At 42.4% G+C, this 19,734-nt stretch overlaps 1 protein-coding gene and 1 long non-coding RNA gene across 4 annotated transcripts in view; one reads left to right on the top strand and one right to left on the bottom strand.

Annotated features, from left to right (window-relative positions):
• Positions 1-19,734, top strand: part of EGFLAM (EGF like, fibronectin type III and laminin G domains) — a 181,695-nt gene that overhangs the window by 32,637 nt on the left and 129,324 nt on the right. The gene's annotated exons all lie outside the window — the stretch shown is intronic.
• On the bottom strand, positions 4,559-13,083 carry LOC140631626 (uncharacterized). 2 transcript variants are annotated; one of them, XR_012029154.1, is made up of 4 exons: positions 12,577-13,083; positions 10,686-10,878; positions 9,711-9,807; positions 4,559-4,644 (listed from the first exon to the last, which is right to left on the bottom strand). It is a non-coding gene; the product is annotated as an uncharacterized lncRNA (long non-coding RNA). The 2 variants fall into 2 exon arrangements; XR_012029153.1 differs by lacking the exon at positions 4,559-4,644 and adding an exon at positions 7,364-7,470.

Below are 19,734 nucleotides of genomic sequence, written 5' to 3'. Positions count from 1 at the left end.
CTGGGCAGCTTTGTACTGTGGTTTCCTTATCTGTGAAATGGGGATGATAATGCCTGTTAAACGGATTATTGTGAAGATTACATCCATTATACTTAGTAATTTACTGAGTTAAATCACTCAGACCCTGTGTGACACACAAGGACTCAAAAAGTGTCTGTTATAATTATTCTTTGGTCATTTTCATATGAAGCTACCTCCACTCCCCCCACCCACCCAGTAAGATTTTCAATCTTCTTTGCTGTTCTTCTTTGCTGTTTCTTCCTTCCCTAGGAATCTCTTTGAATGTTATACTTCAAGCTACTATTAAAAAAAAAAGGGAAAACTGTGTCTTTTTATTTCTAGTGCCTCAGCATTCATATTTGGGCCATTATCATCTACCCTTCTAGCCTGAAATTGTAGGCAATTTTCAAACATAATGTAAAGTTGCAAATGCGGTGACATTGACCTTCCTTAAGATCTCAATCCTGGATAAGGGTCTGACATGCCACTATTTAAACCATTCTGGCCAATAAGCTCTGAGATCTGTTCATGTGTGAAAGCTCCTGAAGAGTGATGGTCTCAGAGTGGCACTCTGTGCCAGAAAGCCTTGTGCTGGGGCCAGCCCAGGGGGGACTGCTTCCGGAGGTGGCCAGATGCAGGATCACCAGCTCCCCTTGTTTGGTCTCTGACCAGCTCCCCTTGCCTTTCTCTCTCCCACTTGGGACTTTGGATTGGTCACTACTGACATTTTGTACGCAGCAGCCACCTGTTCTGGTGTGTGTGTGTGTGTGTGTGTGTCTTGTTTGTTTTAATGCAAGCAAGAATGGAAACAAAGACATCTACAAAACATTATAACATTTGTACACTCCACTCCCCGCCGAGATCTTTATCAGATGGTGAATGTGGAGGAAAGTTGGCAAGCCTAGAATTGCAAAGGCTGAGAAAGGAAAGGAATGCAAAACAGGCTGAGAAGCAGCCGGATGACTAGTGAGGGTCTTGGGCAATCGACACACGGAGAAGCAGGAAAAAGGGGCCACAGAGGGAAAAGAAAAAAGTATGGGAGCTATAAGCACTAGTTATTTGTGCTGGTGTTAGAAACAAGATTGAGGGGGGAGTGGGTTCCAGAATCAGATTGCCTGAGTTCACATTCACCATCCTTTCTTGCCAGGCCTGTAACTAGGGTCACTTAACATTCTCAGAGCCTCAGTTTTCTCATTTACCAAAAGTGGCTCATTAGGTTGTTACAATGAATAAATCCAACAATCACTGTATAGTTACAGGCGCTGGCTCTGGAAGGTCTTGATTCAGATCTTGGCTCCATCCATCCCAGGCTGACCAGCTGCATGATTTTGGAAAAGTTGCCCTACCTCTCTGTGCATCATTTCTTACCTGTAAAATAGGGATAATAATAACACCGAATGACAGGATAACATATGGGATGAGTCAGAGCACATCCAGCTTAGATGCTGTACTGCTGCCTTCAGTCGTAGGTGCTTCTGCCTTGATTTTGTAAGGTCTTAGCATGGCACTTGACACAGCACTCAGGTATTATTATTAACTCTTAAGATGCTTATTTTACTCTCATAAAAGTGACACATGCTCTTTAGGGAAAACTCACATATAGGGGAAATAGAAATTCATTACTTTGAGCCAACTGTAGTGAACTTTTGCTGAATATTTCTCAGGGCTTTGCTCTGCATAATTTTGTATTATGTATGCATTCATTTTGTAGACTGCCTTGTTTATATAACGTCATACCAGAAACATTTTTCTCTGTTATTATAAACTTCATAAGCATCATTTTAATGATAGACCATCAATTACATATGTTACTGTAATTTACTTAAACATTCTTGCCTGAAGGCATGCAGTCTTTAAGTTGTCAGTGTTATAAATATATTGAGATAAACGTGTGTGTATAAACCCTTTTTTCCATATCAGAGATTATTTCTTTAGGAGAGAGTATGAGAAATAATAATACCGGGGCATATTAATATATATTTAAGAGTTCTCATACATTGCCCAATTAATTTCCAAAAGAGTTACACCAAGTTAAGACTATGATCAAAATTATAAAAACACACCTTTAAAAAACTAACTGGGTTGTATCATTTAAAAAATTTTGTTTCAATTTGTAGGTAAGCAGTGGCTCTCAGGGTTGCAATAAGTTGTTCTTTATTTACTCATGAGTCTTGAATATTTTTTCTGGGTATGTGTTTAAACTTTATCTTTTTTAGAAACTTGTCTGTATATCCTCTTTATCTGTTTTTCTCTATGAACCATAAAATGCTGCTGTTGTATTTTGTACGAGTTCCTTATATATTAAATGATATTCATCTTTTTTTCTGTCTGTAAATATTTGTACTAGGCTGTATTTGAACTCTGGTTGTTGTTTTGACAGGAAGAAATGTTTGAAAATTTTTTGTTGTATGTTCCTTTATTTTGTGGATGATTTCTTGTTAACAAAAAAGTAAAAGTAAATATTCTGGGGTGAATGGTGAGAATCTTCTTGTTTTATGGCTTTACAAATATAAATATCTCTAATTCTTTAATCCATCTGGAGTTAAAGTTGTGTTGGTGTGTGGCGTGAATTAAGGCTAGAAATTGATTTTCTCTTCTAATTTGCTAACCAACTGTCCTAATGTCATCTGTTGAATAATTCTTCCATTCCCCATTGATCCAAGATGCCTTTCTTATCATAAATTAAGTTTTATACATTCTAGGGCTATCTGTTCTGTTTTATTGATTTGCCTGTCCATTTCTATGCCAATACTATGGTGTTTTAATTATAGTTGAAGGGTGTTTTTAAGTCCACTATTTCAAGAGTGAGCCCGGCAGAGCCAGAACAATGATGTGAATGTGAGAATATGGGCAGTAGATAGTTATAAATGCCCAATAGTTTTGCTCTCCTTGCCTACCTTTGGGCCTGAACCAGTCAGAGAGTAATTGGTGTTTATTGAAGGGAGATACTCAAGGATGCAAATAGGATGTAGACGTCTCCCAGGTACTAGCTCCCCCGGACAGGGCCTAGATGGGTACCACACTCATTTGCCTCTACCTCTGCTGTTTCTGTGATCCACATGAATCCCTACTTTTCCACCAAGGGACAGCATCTTTCTTCACATCTTGGTAGAATGCTATCATTCATCCATAGAGGTAATCTGTTGACTAGTTGACCATAAGAAGGCCATGTGACTAGTTCTGATCAATGAAGGTGAGTGAGAGTGATATGTGTCACTACAAGGAAGTTTGAAGAGCCAGCACATGTTTCACTAGGCTCTGGATAGAGGCTACTTGTGAGCCTGGGCCCCACCATGGGAATGGCAGGAGCAGAGTTGCAGCCAACCCTCAGCAATTTTGTAGAATGAATGGTAAAAAATATATATATATATCTTGTTGTAAGCCATTGTGTTTTGGAAGTCATTTATGATAGCAGCATGACCTAGCATATACTGATGGATTGCAAGAGTCAAAATGTTTAACAGTTGGTATGACATGCACATTGGCTAATCAAAATGGATACCAGCCAGGACACCATAGAGGTGCACCCAGCATGACTGCTATCCTTGTACTTCATTTGAGTCTTATCATCCCATCTCTTTAAGGGGGCTTTGCATATCTCAAATCTCATTTCCTGGGTATTGATTTTCTGACTTGGATTTTATAGTCTTTAGTGATCCTAGCCCCTCCTCTCCATAACCTGTGGCATGATCTGCTGTGCTGCACAGCAGATGACTATTCATATTTCATTGCTTCAGTTCTGTTTATCTTCTCTCCTCATTGATATCATAAGTCCTGACAGGCATGGTCAATGTGTATGCAACTTCTGTCCTTTCAAAGGTTATAGCACCATACTGGACCTTCCCTCGTTCATCCCACAAATGCGTACTCAAAGCATTTTATGTTTCCAAGGTCCATGTGTGAGATGCTCTTATTATATTTTCTTAATTGATTGTAGCAGCTTATTACTCCTAACTGAACAGACCTGCGCAGATGATTTGGAACTAAGAGCTTTAGAGGAAAGAAAGGGTATTAGCACTGTCCCCAACAAGAGGGAGTATAGTAAGCCTAGCGATGGAAGGGCTTGATTTTTGAAGTCCCACTGACCTGGATTGCTAGCTGCCGCTTAGGAGGTGTGTGATTAGGGCAGGTTATTTTATTTCTCTCAGCCTCAGTTTTCCCATCTGTTGACTGGGTTTCTTTGTGAAGATTAGATTAGAAAATACATGTAAAATGTTTAAACACAGAATCTGGTCCTTAAGGAAGTTCTTTTTATTTTATTTTATGATTAGCTTAGCCCAGATGTCTTCAATATGATCTTTGCCAGCAATTACTGGCAGATTACAAATCTGTTTGTTGCTATCACCATTCCCAGGGTTATTCCATCATGGGATCCAGGGGGTAAATTGCAAATATCCATTTTGGAGTCAGAGAAGCCTGGAGTCAAATCCTGGCTACTCTGCCTTCTATGATCTTGAATATGTCAATAAATTGTTCTGTTTCCTCGTTTTAAAAATGGGTATAACAACACCTACCTTGCAGAGCTGTCAAAAGAATTATAAAGAGTAACTTACATAATGTCGGGCCAATCATGTGCAGCCAAGAGTTGCAGAAGTCTGGAATCCAGCTGGGGATCACTTTGTTAATCTTGAGTTTGGCAGTTGCCTGTGGGCAGAAATGTCACCCTCTTTCTAGGCCTCTTCCCCAGCCTGGGGATCTGTGTCTGCCAGGAAGGGAAATTTTTTTCCTATTTGCCTGAAGTGTCCTATGGAGTAGAGTCTGTGGTAGAAGGACTCTGCTTGTAAAATGCTGAAGAGTGCCAGGCTTAGAGATGGTGGTCAGTAAATTACAGCCATTATCATCCTTTGCACATTCGTGTGCCAAAATTCTGAACCTACCGTCTTTAAAGTTTCCAGTGTTTTTGGGAAAGGTATGCAGTTGGCTTCTTTCCCATTTTTAAATGACTCATAATCTCTATTCCCTGAAGGACAAGTCATTTTAACTTTAAGCCTTTTGCGATTCCGTACATGCTTCTGCAGCCCATTGATCATTAAGCTTCATGTTCTGCTAACCCAGTGGCTGCACCAGGAAGAGTCTGGTTTTGCAAAATGCCTTTGCTGCCATCCTGAAAATTGCAGAGGCCAGATTCTGGCCCAGCACAAGGGAAAGGAGAAAGCTGCTTCCTAAGGCAGGTGTAGCCTAGATACCCCTCAACAGATGTACTGACATATGGTGCAGAGCCAGTGTTGGCGGGAGGAGCCTGGAAAGAAACCCAATCCTAAGAATGTGAGAAAGAGTGGTGAATTATAGGGATGATACCAGCTTTCTGTGGTTGATTTTTCAGGGCTCGGGACAGTTGTGCTCCAGGAGAGAGCCTGGCCTGTGAAAGGGGCCCTGCCAGACAGAAAGGGATCTCCTGCTGGGATTATGATGAAAAAAGGAAGGATCTGCAGCTTTTTTCCTTCAGTAATTTTATGTTTGCATTAATTTTAGATTTATAGAAGAATTCTGGCAATACTAGCTTCTAAACGTCTCTCACTCAGCTTTCCCTGATGTTAACATCTTACATTGCCGTAGTCCATTTATCAAAACTGATATTAACATCAGCATAATGCTATTAATGGAAGTATAGTCCTTTTTTTAAAAAAAAGATTTTATTTATTTATCCATTAGAGACAGACAGAGAGAGAGGCAGAGACACAGGCAGAGGGAGAAGCAGGCTCCATGCAGGGAGCCCGATGTGGGACTCGATCCCGGGACTACAGAATCACGCCCTGGGCCAAAGACAGGTGCTAAACCGCTGAGACACCCAGGGATCCCCAAAAGCACAGTCCTTATTCAAATTTTATCAATTTTTCGACTGTCGTTCTTTCTATTCCAGAATCTAATCAAGGGTACCACATTGCATTTTGTTGTATCTCCTTAGTCTCATTCAATCTGTGGCAGATTCTGTCTTTGTGTTTCATGACCTTGACACTTTCGAAGAGTATTGGTCAATTATTTTGTAGACTGTCATCCTGATTTGGGTTTGTCTGATATTTTTTGATGACTAGACCAGGGGCTGTGCATTTTGGGCAGGAATACCAGAGCGGTGAAGTGTTCCTCACATCCAGTCAGATCAGGGGACAGATGATACCCACATGTCTTCTCACTGTTGATGTTAACCTTGCTCACTTGGCAAAAGTGGCATCTGCCATCTTTCTTTATGATAAAGCTACCATTTCTCCCTTTTGTCCTCCATTTATTAGAAGTAGGTCACTAAATGCAGCCCACACTCAAGGGAGGGAAGGTCAGCTCCACCTTCTGGATGAAGAACATCAAACAATTTGTGGACATGTGTTAAAACCACCACAGTAACTGGTAACTGTCCTTTGAAGCTATGCAAATGTTCTCTTATGTGAAAGCTTCCCCTATAAAAGCCTGCATTCACCCATGGATTTTGCTGGCAGCATCAGGTCACTGTGGTGTTCTAATAGCAATTCTTTTTCCTCATAAGGACCCTTATTGTAGTTACAGTAACCTAAAAAGGTCACACGTCTAGCTGTGAGCCAGAGGAATTATGGAAAAGGCTGCCTTCTGTGAGAACTGGTCATTTTCTTAAGGTCATCTGAGAGAACTATAGAAGAGGGTGGTTACAGACGTTATAATTCCTAGCCCTCAGGCCGCCTGGGTGGCTCAGTCGGTTAAGTGTCTGCCTCTGGCTTAGGTCATGATCCTGGAGTCAAGTCCTGCATCAGGCTCCCTGCTCAGCGGGGAGTCGGCTGCTTCCTCTACCACCATCCCACCCCCCCGCCGCTTGTGCGATCTCGCTCTTTCTCAAATAAATAAATAAAAGCATTTTAAAAAATCCCTAGCCCTTATAAAGATCTCCTACATAGCATGGCTTTAGGCTCATGAAATGGGCAGGATTAATATTAGGAGCAAAGAGGGGTGCCTGGGTGGCTCAGTGGTTGAGTGTCTGGCTTTGGCTCAGAGCGTGATCCCGGGGTCCCAAGATCGAGTCCTGCATCGGGCTCTCTGCATGGAGCTTGCTTCTCCCTCTGCCTGTGTCTCTGCCTCTCTTTGTGTGTCTCTCATGAATAAATAAATACAATCTTAAAAAAAATAATATTAGGAGCAAATATCACCTTGGCCCTTCCCCAGTGTTCCTTTCATGCCTTCTTTGGAAAGATTACCCAATTTTCGGCAGCAGACTCCTGACCCCCAGGGGTCTCTGGAATGACACATTCCCTCTAGACCTCAGATTGGAGCCTGAGCTAAGTCTCCAGTGTGTCTCTGGCCTGGAGCAAATGGCCTCTGGTCCCAAACAAGACAGAGGTCTAATGGAGAGATGATCCACTCTTGCTACCATGACTTTTTTTATTTTTATTTTTTTATTCTAGCAGTCCTGTAGTATTTCAGGCATCTGGAAGAGCAAATTGAGGTTTTGTGGTTATTTGGGGACAGTAGCACGGTTTGATAGAAGGCTGAACTAAGGTCACGGCAGTAGTGCTAGAAGGAAGATAAGAATTTATTCAGGCATTTAGTCCATCAAATACCAAATATTTATGGAATGTCTACTGTATTCCAGAGACTATTGTAGGTGTCAAGAATAAAGGGTGAACACAAAGGTCCCTGCTCTCAGGGAGTCTACATTCTGTGGGCTGTTGAGGGGTAGGGTAGCATCAGGGTTGTATCTGGAAAGTCAGAGAAGAGAAGCAGTTAAAAGTGCTGCACATTTTTGAACCACGGAGAACATGAGAGAGATCTGAAGGTTGAAGATGATAGTTTTATTCTGGAATATTTGGAGTTTGGAGTGTTTGTGGGCCATCAAGGCTGAGGAGCTCACTTAGATGAAAAGATCCATTTGGCAGAAGCCTGGGGACACTACGAGAATGGATGAGAGGCCCTGCAAGAACTGGACTCACAGTGGGCTCAGCCAAGGGCAGGTGCTCATCAGGAGCATCCAGAGAGTTTCTTCAAACCCCATGCCACAGTGTTCTTGGCCCGGGTGTTGAGTTAGAAATATCTTGTAGAGGCAGCCTCCCTAAACCAGGGGTGTCCTCTTCAGGGAGTGTGATGTATGTTAAAGCAACAAGAAGGGTTGAGAGTTACTGGTACAACCTGGTAAGAGGCCTGGGCCAAACTGAGAGTGCCTACAGCTTCCTGAGACTTAGAAGTACAAGCTTTCAAGCATCTGGCAAGAGATTCAGTACATCAAAGTCTTAGTGTCAGCTCTTCGCTAGTTGCTGTGACCTCGCACAAGACACTGAACTCCTCCAGGTTTTAATTTCTCCATTATTAAACTCTGAGGTTCGGCCACACTGGTGGTTCTCATACTGTGGTTTAGGAACCTCCCCCCCCATCCCCGCCCCCAGGACCCGCATTTGTGAGAGCCTATTAGAAATGCAAACCCTTGGGCATCATCCCTGATCTATTGAATCAGCAGCTCCAGGCAGGGCCATCAATCTGTTGCTATAATCTTTTAGGTGATTTTGATTATGCACAAAGTTTGAGAATCACTGAATTAGATGAATTTGAAACTCCCTTCTAGCTTAAAAGCTTCTATACTGTATTCTTGTTCACATGCTTTTGTCAAGTGTAATAGCCTATGCTGCTTTGTCCTCCCTCCGTTGTTGAATGATCTTAACATTTAATCACTAATGAATCATTGTTGAATGGTTTAAAAAAGTTTTCTGCTTGGGGCAGGGAGGATGTGTATGTATGCATATGTGTATATCTGTGTGCACATGTATATGTGTGTGCATACGTGTATATGTGCATGTGTATATGTATGTGCCTGTGTGTGCATAAGTGTGTATCTGTGTGCACATGTATATGTATGTATATATGTGCACGTGTGTATATATGTGCACGTGTGCACATACACGTATATGTGTATGCATGTATATGTGTGTGCATATGCGTGCATGTGTGTGGCAACAGGAGGCTCGTGAGTGGAGACTTAAGGCCCTCCTGCTTGCTTTCCTGGATGCCACAGTGCAAGTGAGCTGTGTCAGGGAAAGCAAAATCCACAATGGGTGAGCTCCCACACTCAGTGGCACTCAAGAGCTGTGTTTTGCCTCAGCCTTCTCTGACACATCTGGAGCTAGGGGTAGGACCTGGAAGTGGTGGAATAATCATTCCACTAAGTTGCCAGCTCTGTGGTGCTAGTGATGTGTTTTCGGAGTAGTGTTGTTGGGGTCCAGAGCCGGTGGCTAAGAAAGAATTCTTTAGATGTCCTTGATGCAAAGGGGGTTTTATTAAAGCATCAGGACAGCACCCTTGGGCAGAAGGAGCTGCTGCCTCCAGACTCTGAGGAGCAACTGATTTTGTACTGTGGGGCTGGGGGAAGTAAAGACAAAGGGAAGTTTCCAAAAGGATTTTCATATGCCCAGGAAGACTCACAGGACTCCTTGGAGGCCTGGCTATTGTCAAGCTAAGTAGTTTTCCCCTCCAGCAAGGCATTAACATGCAGACAGTTGGAAATTTCCTGGAGGAAAGTTCTACTCTGCCTGCCTCAAGTATATGTCAATGGGCTGCAGATAATAAGGACAGTTAATTTTATCTACATTTCCTTCTGCCTTTGTTTCCTATATTATTACCCCCTAACAATTTTGACCTTTAAATCTTGAAGGTTGTTGGGGTGGAAGGTCTTCTTCTGTAGCTTCTTCCTGCTGAATAGGGGCATAGAGATGTCCCTACCTATGGGTCAACATGGTTCAGTTGGGGAATTTTTATATATGATTTACCAGAGGCAGAGGCCACCAATCCAAGGTAGACAACATATATGAACCTGCTTGAGTAGAAAGGATCATCTGTTAGCTGAAGTTACGGCAATGAAGGAGTCTTGGCACCAGTCAGGGAGACACCGGAAAAGACAACAAAATAAGATTAGTATTATAATGAAAAAGAGAAGCCCAATAAAAACAGCCTTTAGTTGACCAAAAATTTCTTCCAGTCCAAGAGTTTAACCAATCACTAAAGGAAAGAGAGAGATTGTTTAAAGCGCCAATTTGAATATTTATATCTGTTAGCCATCCTGTTACATTTTTGTGATATCTGGAATATATATACAACATTCTATTTTTATGCTAGTAATTCTTTCACCTTGCACAGCAGTTCAAAATCTAATGCCATTAAAATATCTAATGCCATTTTGAGAGTTATTTAGGGCCTTAACGGCGTGGCAAGTGATATTAACCATCAGATCCTCTTTTGTTTACAAAGCAATCAGGTAATTCATAAGAGGTACCTTTTGTAAAAAAAATAAAAAGAAAAAGAAAAGAAAAGGAAAATGATAGGTTAAGCGTTGGAGCAAATTACGAACAGTGTCTTGAGTCTCAAGTGTTTAAAATCTAATACCTACAAATATGTGTTGTTGAAACATTTTCTTTCTGTAATAACCCTCATTTTTATCAAAGATAGCCAAATCAAGACTAATTCGTTTGAAGAACAAGTCTAATTTTAACAGACCTGACCTATCGATTTACATAAGCTCAGCAAGAATAGGGAATGATCATACAGATTTTTTAGAATTGGGTCTGGAACTTTTATAAGAAATCTAGATTGAACTTTTAGTAGCCTCTTTAGGCCAGAAACCAAGCCAAGTGTTTGCCATCAGACATGTCTATGATACCTGTAGATTTGGGTGAATTCCATTTCACAAGGTCCCCAAAGTATTCTGAGGTTCCTGCACCTGCCAGGAAGTGACATTCTTCACTCACCTGGTAAGGCTGCTGGGAACTCTGTAAGCAAGGTATCAGGCCAACGTTTCCAAGGGGCTGTATTGGCTTCAGGCTTCATAAAGTCAACCCTAGGTCTTAAAGCTGTTTGGTCACATCTGAGTCTATGCATGTCTCTCAAATAGGACATTCCAGTTAAAGCCTTAATAAAATAACCAATGTTTCCAACGGTGTCCTGTTACAAGGAGAACAGATTTTTATTGAACTTATGCAAATAACTATGATTGCCAAGGAAGAAAGAATCTTAGGGAGATCTTTTGAATTTCAGAGGGTTCAGGTGGCAAGAAAAGTTAAAAGCTTCAATTTGTTCACAGAGGAATACTTTATCATTATTTCTGTATATCATTGATGTCTTAAGAGAAAGTTTGCTTAATCTTGAAGAGCAAACATTAGAGAACCAGCAGTGTTTCGAACAAGAGTCACAAAAACTATAATCATCCTCACTTTAGTTAGTTCTGGCAATTCTTACCCATTTTAGTTTTAGGATTTTAGTGATATTAAAAACCGGTATTTGTCAAAAGCCCTTTTTATGAATCTCCTTGAACATGAAACACGTTTTACAAGAGGATACAGCAATGGCTATAAATGACAAAAGACTAAAAAATGGACATGGTTAAAGATGTGATAAGAGGTTAGAATATAGATGGCAAGGAAACCTGGTTATTTCTGTGACACATAACGCTTCAATAATCAGAATATTAAGTAATGGCCTTATGCCAAAACATATTAAAACTTTAGGAACTGCCTATCATCTCTAGAATAGTACCTAAGCAATACAACGTAAGGCTAATTAACAGTGTTTCCAGAGTAATTTAACATACCAAGTAGAAAGGCCGGAAGGAGTCAAAAAGACTTAATTTACAATTTAAATCTTAATAAGTTTGTTAAAAAAAACCTCAGAAAGTTATAAAACACATGCCTGAATAGGATTGCATATCATTACAAAATGTAATTATTATTTAGCCAAGGTAACAATAAGAGATTCCAAAGGCAAATATGTAGGGTTATATAGTTGTTAGCAAAATTTAGCTCCTTTAATACTGAGAAGTTGTAACTAAGTAATCAAAGACCTGAGAAAGACAAAACCTAGAAACTAGTTTTCTGGGCAGACAAAAGAGAAAAAATTAAAACCTTTGTTTACATTTTCTCATCAAATGCAAACCAAGAGTTCAAGAAAACTTCATCCCTTGAACAGAGAGAAAAGCAGAATTTCGATCATGCCACTGTACTTTTAAAATCCATTCTTTTTAACTTCAGTCCTGACCGCATATAAAATTCCTTTCCAATGATTTCCCTTCGTAAACCTTTTACACAGAGCTCTTCCCTTATTTCCATCAGTCTTAATTACATTTAGCCGAATTTTAAATCTTAGAAACCTTAGTCTCCAGTGAAAACTAAGTAGTAACCAAGCGTGAAGTATTACACCAGAATTCTTTCAATGGCAAATTTATTAATCTAGTAAGCACCGAGAAGGTTTACCAACACATTGAAATATGCTTACTTTCTTTGCCATAAGAAGTCAAAAGTGCAATTCAGTACTTCAGTGAATCAATGCTTCAGTATTTTATCTCATTTGGAAAAGGCCTAGATGTCCAGTGAATTCAATCTCATTTATTATCTAAGCAAAACCTTAAAGTTTCAGGTTACTGAAGGCTTTGGAAGCTATCTTAACAATTCCCCCTGAAAACTTGAGACAGACAAAATTAACCATCGTTTTAAGTCATCTTTTGGCTGACAAATTGCAACGGAGTTAACACGGGCTTATCTGACCTTTAGGAAATGTTGGTACAAAGTTTTAATTAGTTTAAATACTGAATTATGTTCCACCTGGGGCCACTTAAAAGTCAGTTTGTTCCCCATTATCAGTTTTTACCTGGGGCACCGGTGGCGAATTCTGAAGTGGGTTGTGGGTCTACAGCCATACCACCCTGAACGCGCCCGATCTCATCTGAAGTGGGTGGTGGTAAGACCAGGGGGTGCTCTTGACTCCTTGACAGCAAGGGGAGGAGTAGAAGCAAGGGTGTTGGAGCAAGGAGGATGGGCTCAGAAACCAGTTATGCAGGTGGCACCCAAGGTGGTACAGAAACAGGAGGGGGAGGGGAAGGCAGAGGCAGTGAGGTGCTGCCAGAAGGCAGAGAGAAGGTTCCTGGCTCTAAAACTTGTCAGCTCAGATGAGCAGATGCCATGTTTTTTCCCCTTAAATCTTGTTATCTGAATTGTTTCCAGTGGGTTAAAAGGCATCCCAAAGGGCTGAAGAGAAGAAGGTCCATTACCAAGAAAAGCCACCCTCCCCTCCTACCCCCTGACACCCAGGTGGCATCCCAGGTGCAGGATATGTCAGAGGTTCCTGGTGTCAAAGCCACCAGAGGCATCCCTAGAATTAAATCACTCTCTGCCTGCTGTAAAGGCCCCTGTAGGAGGGAGACCTGCCCCCCCACCACTCCTGCCCCCTTGTCCATCGCATTCTAGAGGACAATGGGTGCTGGAGTTTTGCCTTGCTCTGATGGCCCCGTGTGAAGGCCACACCCTGCCTTGGCTACCCTTGCTGTGCCCTTGCCCCCTTGTCCATCGCATTCTGGAGGATGATGGGTGCTGGAGTTTTGCCTTGCTCTGAAGGCTCTACTGTGAAGGCCACAAAGAACCTACCATTTTTAACCCATGGAAAACATTAGATAAGTTTTACAAGAGGAAATTACCCAAATTTGTAACTTAGTAGAGGACATTGATGGAAAATATTAGAGATAGAAATCTATCATGGCCTAAACCACATTCCAACACATGTAATATTTAAAGGAAACTTCTCTAGGAAACAGTCCCCAACTGGGTTTTAATTCAGTCAGGTACTGGTTTCGGCCGGCTCCCGTTGGAGGTCTTGAGGCCAGAAGTGGCTAGACCAGGGATGTGAAGGGGGTCACATTAGACCAATGAGGAGGAAATCTCACACAGGAGTCTTAACAGGATCTGCAGCCATGCTAGTCACTTAGGTGGCTGTCCTGGTGCCCAAGACAGACAACCTTGTATAAGGACAAGAATAAGAGAAGGCATCAAGTTTCTGGGTCTTATTATCATTCTGCCCAAAATGTCCTTCCAGCCACAGGGCAGGCTTTCTCCCCCATAGAGTAGCCACAGGCTAGAGGCTCACAGTCTGACCAATTGACACGAAAGTGTTGCAGTGAGACCGCACTCCTTGCAGAGCCACTGAAATGGGAGTAATGGGAAGGGGAGGTGAGGGGAGGCGAGGGGAGGGGAGGCGAGGGGGGGGGAGAGGAGAAGAGAGGAGAGGGGAGGGGGGAGGGGAGGGGACAGGACAGGACTTCCCAAGTCTGCATCATGGCTCAGAGTCCAGTTGAAAATATTCAAGCTCCACATAAGGGTGTCAAATGCTATGCTTTTGGAGTAGTGTTATTAGGGTCCAGAGCCCACGGCCAAGAAAGAGTTCTTGAGATGTCCTTGGTCCAAAAGGGGTTTTATTAAAGCATCGGGACAGCACCCTTGGGCAGAAGGAGCTGCTGCCTCCAGACTGTGAGGAAGCAACTGATTTTGTACTGTGGGGCTGCGGGAAGTAAAGACAAAGGGAAGTTTCCAAAGGATTTTCATATGCCAAGGAAGACTGGCTGGGATCCTTGGAGGCCTGGCTATTGTCAAGCTAAGGTAGTTTTTCTGCCTAGCAAGGCATTAACATGCAGACAGTTGGGAATTTCCTGGAGGAAAGTCCTACTCTGCCTGCCTCAAGTATATGTCAATGGGCTGCAGATAATAAGGACAGTTAATTTTATCTACATTTCCTTCTGCCTCTGTTTTGCACATCACTAGCACTCTCTTTGGCATCTCTGCATTTCTGGCATCTGTGTTCCCTTGGGCTTGTTGACTGATTCTTAACAGGAGCTGCAGCTAGGGGCCCTCAGCCCACATTTCCTCGTCAGAAGTCACCAGCTGGGGATCCCTGGGTGGCGCAGCGGTTTGGTGCCTGCCTTTGGCGCAGCGGTTTGGTGCCTGCCTTTGGCCCAGGGCGCGATCCTGGAGACCCAGGATCGAATCCCACATCAGGCTCCCGGTGCATGGAGCCTGCTTCTCCCTCTGCCTGTGTCTCTGCCTCTCTCTCTGTGACTATCATAAATAAATAAAAATTAAAAAAAAAAAAAAAAAAAAAAAGAAGTCACCAGCTGGGCCAGAAGGAGTCCTCTGCGGGATCCCCTCACAATCCAGCTGAGCCCAGTTTATGAAGCTGTGTGATGCTCAGAGGCAGGCCTGTCCCTAATGCTAGTGAACCAAGCACAGAAGTCAAGTACCCTTTGTGTAAAAACTTACAATTCATTGACTAAGCCAGCAAACTATTAGATACAGTATTTTCTCTCCTTTACAATGACCTGGAAGACCACATTCAGATTTAGATTTCTTAGACTCCTTAAATTTCCACTTTGAAAAGAGACAATGTGGAGAGAACTGACCTCTGAATCTTGGTGTGGTGCGCCTCTTGCTCTGTCCTTCCATCAGGGATGCTCCCATGCACGCATGCAGACACCCAGCCAACAACCCTAGCTCTGTCCACCACCTGTCCTGGCAGACTGCAATCCAGTGGCCATACCTCTCACCTGAGGTATTCACACCAGCAGCATGGTCCACCCTCAGAAGGAAAAGAAGAGGCCACTGGGGATCAGGAAAATCTGGGTGGGGAATCCAGGGTCTTGGGCACTCAAGGAGTGGTCTACACATGGCGGGGTCCTGGCTCTCATAGGCATGTGGCCTAGGACACCACATTCCAGCCAAAGAGTGTGGTATGGCCAAGTGAGGGCCATAGTGGGACTTCTAAAAGGGGACCCATGTTTGTGTGGGTATAAGGGAACAGCCATGAACTGCTCTGAGTGATCCTCTTCCCTCTCCCCTTCACTATTCTGCAGATAACCCCATGTAGATACATAGGGACGTATCATCTAATGTCAAGGTGTGAGAGACACTAGAAATCATCTAATTGAGCCCACTTACTCTTTGGAATTATACCCTGGAGTAAAAAGTTACACCCTGAAATTACTCCCAAATTACATTTGGGAATTACACTGTGTGGAACGGTGGAGTATATTCTGGAATTATGCGCTGCAATGGCGGGTTTCAAAGGGAAGCACGATTGTGATGTGAACAGAACTGCCCCACAGAGAGAAGCTGGCAGGGCTTTAGAAAACACTTCATGCTGCTCCTCAGTGTCTGAGAATGTCTTGAATCCCTGGGTAACTAGAACAAACACTGTTCTGTCTTAAACTCACATTTTTACTGCTGCCTTGCAGGCATCACCTTAGAAGAGGCTCTAGTGGCAGATTTTGGTTATATATTCATAGTACTGCTTTGGTAATAAGAGTTGAGCAAGCTTCAAAAAGATGGAAATAAGGATTTTTTTCCCCCTTGTTCAGAATTTCCTGATTATTTTTAGTTAGTCCGGGCACTTTCCATTGCAGCAAGTGAATATAACTTGGTTCATTCCATGAAAATCAAATAACGAAAAAGCTAGCAATGTATTTCTGTCACAGATGATATTTTTGTTTGCGTTTTGAAGTGTTTTTATGAATTGGATTACAAAACTAACTGAATCGGAGATGAACTTGGCTCAGGAAGTTGGAGTATTTTATGAAATAAAATTACCTTGAGAAATTGACCTAATTATTCAGAAGTTTCTAATGCAAAAACCTAATGCAGTTTTGAAAGCTCTCCAAAGAAGAAAGCCCAAGAATACAGCTCCCTTGTGGCAAAGCAACACTCTTTATTTATTTATCTCTTAAGAAGTATAGCTTTTAGCTCACAAGAACACAGCTTCAGGATATATTGTATAAATGCATTATACTAGTTTTCAAGGCTACGGTTCTTCAAAACTAGTTTTCTATCGTGTAATACATTTCCCCCATCGTTCTAACCATTGTTGGTTAAATATAAGTGCAATTTTCATGTGTAACTGCTTAAATCTTTTGTGCACATGTAAGTGGACCACTGTTTCAATTTTTTTTTTTAATATTGAAGAAGTGCTAGTATGTTTTTAGTTCATAATAGAGAAAATCCCAGAAGACCTGTGTTGTAACCATTATCAAAACTTTCTGCTTCATTAGGAGTTTTTGGAGTGTAGCTTGGGCTTGACTTGCCCTGTTCAAAGATTGGCCTTTCTCCTGACGTAAGGAAAGTCTCCTTAGTTTTACTCAGCTGGAAGAGATTTAGAGAGATACTTTGGCGCTCATCCCAGTTAGGACCACACTCCACCATCTCCTTATCTCTGAGGCTGATGCCAGGCCATGTGTCAGGACTTCCCCATGGTTTCTATGGCCCTTCCAGATCCCCCACCTCGCCCTGTCTGGAATCTATTTCCAGGGCAAAGGAAGCTCTCCTGGGTGGCTTTCTCTCGCTTTTAACTTGCTCCCTCTACATATACTCCAATCATCTACAATCTCAAACAATGTGCTAGCTCTGCAAATACAGCTTCGGACAGCCCGCAGCTGGAGACCTGCCCTACCCTCAAGGACACTTCAAACAAATACAGAGAGAATAAAGCTGTGCTCACAATGCAAATGTGCCTCTGGTGTTTCCTTCCAGCAGATGGCCATTCATACATGCCTCCTACACATCTTTTAGAGCCACCAGTCCTATGACCCCAACACCCTTCATGTTGCATTCCACTGCTTTGCAGAAAGAAAGTTTCACTTAGTTACTAACACATATTCTTCAGAGGAGAATAAATACTGTTTAGGATCTGGAAAGATCTGGAAAGACAAGAGAAACCACCAGGGAAGTCTTGACCAAATGGCAAATAGGTTCCACTGCACGCACAGCTCTGAGCAGTTGGTAGTGCTGCTCTGGGCAATGGGTTGAGGATTCCAAGGTCTCCATGAACAGGAGAAAATTGATACCGCGGGATAAATTTGATGCTGAAAGTGACGCTTCCAGGTTTTTGGAAGTCATGGTAGATGGTGATGGCATTTATCAGGATGGGGATTACTGATGCAACTCAGGGTCTTTGTTTTTGTTTGTTTGTTTAAAGATTTTATACATTTATTTGAGAGAGAGGGGAGGGAGAGAGAGAGCTCATGCACTAGTGGGGGTGGAGGGGCAGAGGGAGAGAGAGAAGCAGACTCCTGAGCAAGGAGTCTAATGCAGGGCTTGATCCCAGGACCCCGGGATCATAACCTGAGCCAAAAGCAGACGCTTAACCTACTGAGTCACCCAGGTCCCCCACAGCTCAGGTTTAAGAGAAAAATAAGGAACTCAGGTTTGACACGTTAAATTTGAGAGGCCCATGTGACACCTGGGTCCACTTGGCGGTTATATACATAGACTTGCCCCCTGAAAGAGAGGGCTGGGCTGGAGGAACAGATTGGGGAGCTCCCAACATCTTTGGTAGTCACCGGCAGAGATGAGGGCACCCAGGAGGAGAGTGTATTGGGCGCTGAGAAGAGCTTGGACAAAATCACCAGAAACACTTCTAGGAGGAAGAGCCATTCTACCTTGTTACTCACCATTTCTGCCTCCTGACCGCTTGATAAGATTTTACATTGGCACACTCTAGATTTCAGTTTCTTCATCTATAAAGTGGGAATAATTTCTCCTTCCTGTATCCCGTATTGTCATGGAGATCAGTTGATTTGTGGTGAAATCAGTTTAACCAGCAGGATAAAAGGAAAGAGCTAGAAGACAGCAATGATGAAATTTTGGAAACTGAAATGCCCATGGACAAATGGCAATGGATTTAGAAACCAAAGAACAGGGCAGCCCCGGTGGCACAGCGGTTTGGCGCCGCCTGCAGCCTGGGGTGTGATCCTGGAGACCCGGGATCAAGTCCCACATCGGGCTTCCTGCATGGAGCCTGCTTCTCCCTCTGCCTGTGTCTCTGCCTCTCTCTCGCTCTCTCTGAATGAATAAATAAATAAATAAATCTTTAAAAAAAAAAAAAAAAAGAAACCAAAGAACAGAGGGGCGCCTGGCTGGCTCAGTTGGTCAAGTGTCTAACTCTTGATTTTGGCTCAGGTCATGATCTTAGGGTCATGAAATTCTCTCTCCCTCTCTCCTTCTCCCTCTGGCCCTCTCCCTGGCTTGTGCTCTTGTGCTCTCTCTATCTGAAAGAAAAAAAAAAAAAAAGAACTGTGATTGCCCAGTTAGCAGTGAGGGGAAGATGACTGGAAACTGGCTACTATTTGAGGGATGCTTTAAAGTTTACAAGAGTTTTCTCCTGCATCTCTGTTTCTTTCTCCTTCCTTAGATCTCTCTTTCATTTTAAAGAATAAATATTCAAGGAGGAAAGATATGGGTACCTTGTATGAATAAACGACAATTTCTCCATTATCTTACTGATGGACAGTTAGGTTGTTTCTGGTAAAAATAAAGAAATATGCAGATAGGGGTGCCTGGGTGGCTCTGTCAGTTGAGCGTCTGTCTTCGGTTCAGGTCATGGTCCCAGGATACTGGGATCGAGCCCTGTATTGGGTTTCTTACTCAGTGGGGGGCCTGCTTCTCCCTCTGCTCCTCACCCTGCTTTGCTCTCTTTCTCTATCAAATAAGTAAATAAAATCTTTTTTAAAATGTGCAGATAAAATAAAAGTATGTAAACCTCCATGGAGATAAAACACAGTAACACCAAATGGTTGTTATCTCTGGAAGAGAGAAGGAAGAGGAAAGGAATAGTGAATGGAGATTTAACTATTTTATTTCCTGCCCCCAGGTTTATTTGTTTATTTATTTATTTTTGGCTTTATTGCGATATAAGTGACATATAACATCATATAAGTTTAAGTGTACAGTGTGATAATTTGATATCCTTTTGTGACATACATGTTGAGAAATGATCACCACAGTAAGGGTAGCTGACACATTGATCATCTCAGTAGGAACTTTAAACACTTACTCTCTTAGCAACTTTCAAGTATTATAAACTGTAGTCACCAGGCTGTATGTTCAATCTTCAGACCTTATTCATCTCATAACTGGAAGTTTGTATACTTGGGCTACCTTCACACATTCTCCTTCCCACCCTACCCCATCCACTGTGACAACCACCAATACTCTG

Source organism: Canis lupus, chromosome 4 (assembly GCF_048164855.1).
Source record: "Canis lupus baileyi chromosome 4, mCanLup2.hap1, whole genome shotgun sequence".
NCBI classification, from domain to species: Eukaryota; Metazoa; Chordata; class Mammalia; order Carnivora; family Canidae; genus Canis; species Canis lupus.
Note: the sequence above shows the minus strand (reverse complement) of the source record. Positions and strands in the feature narration are given on the sequence as shown.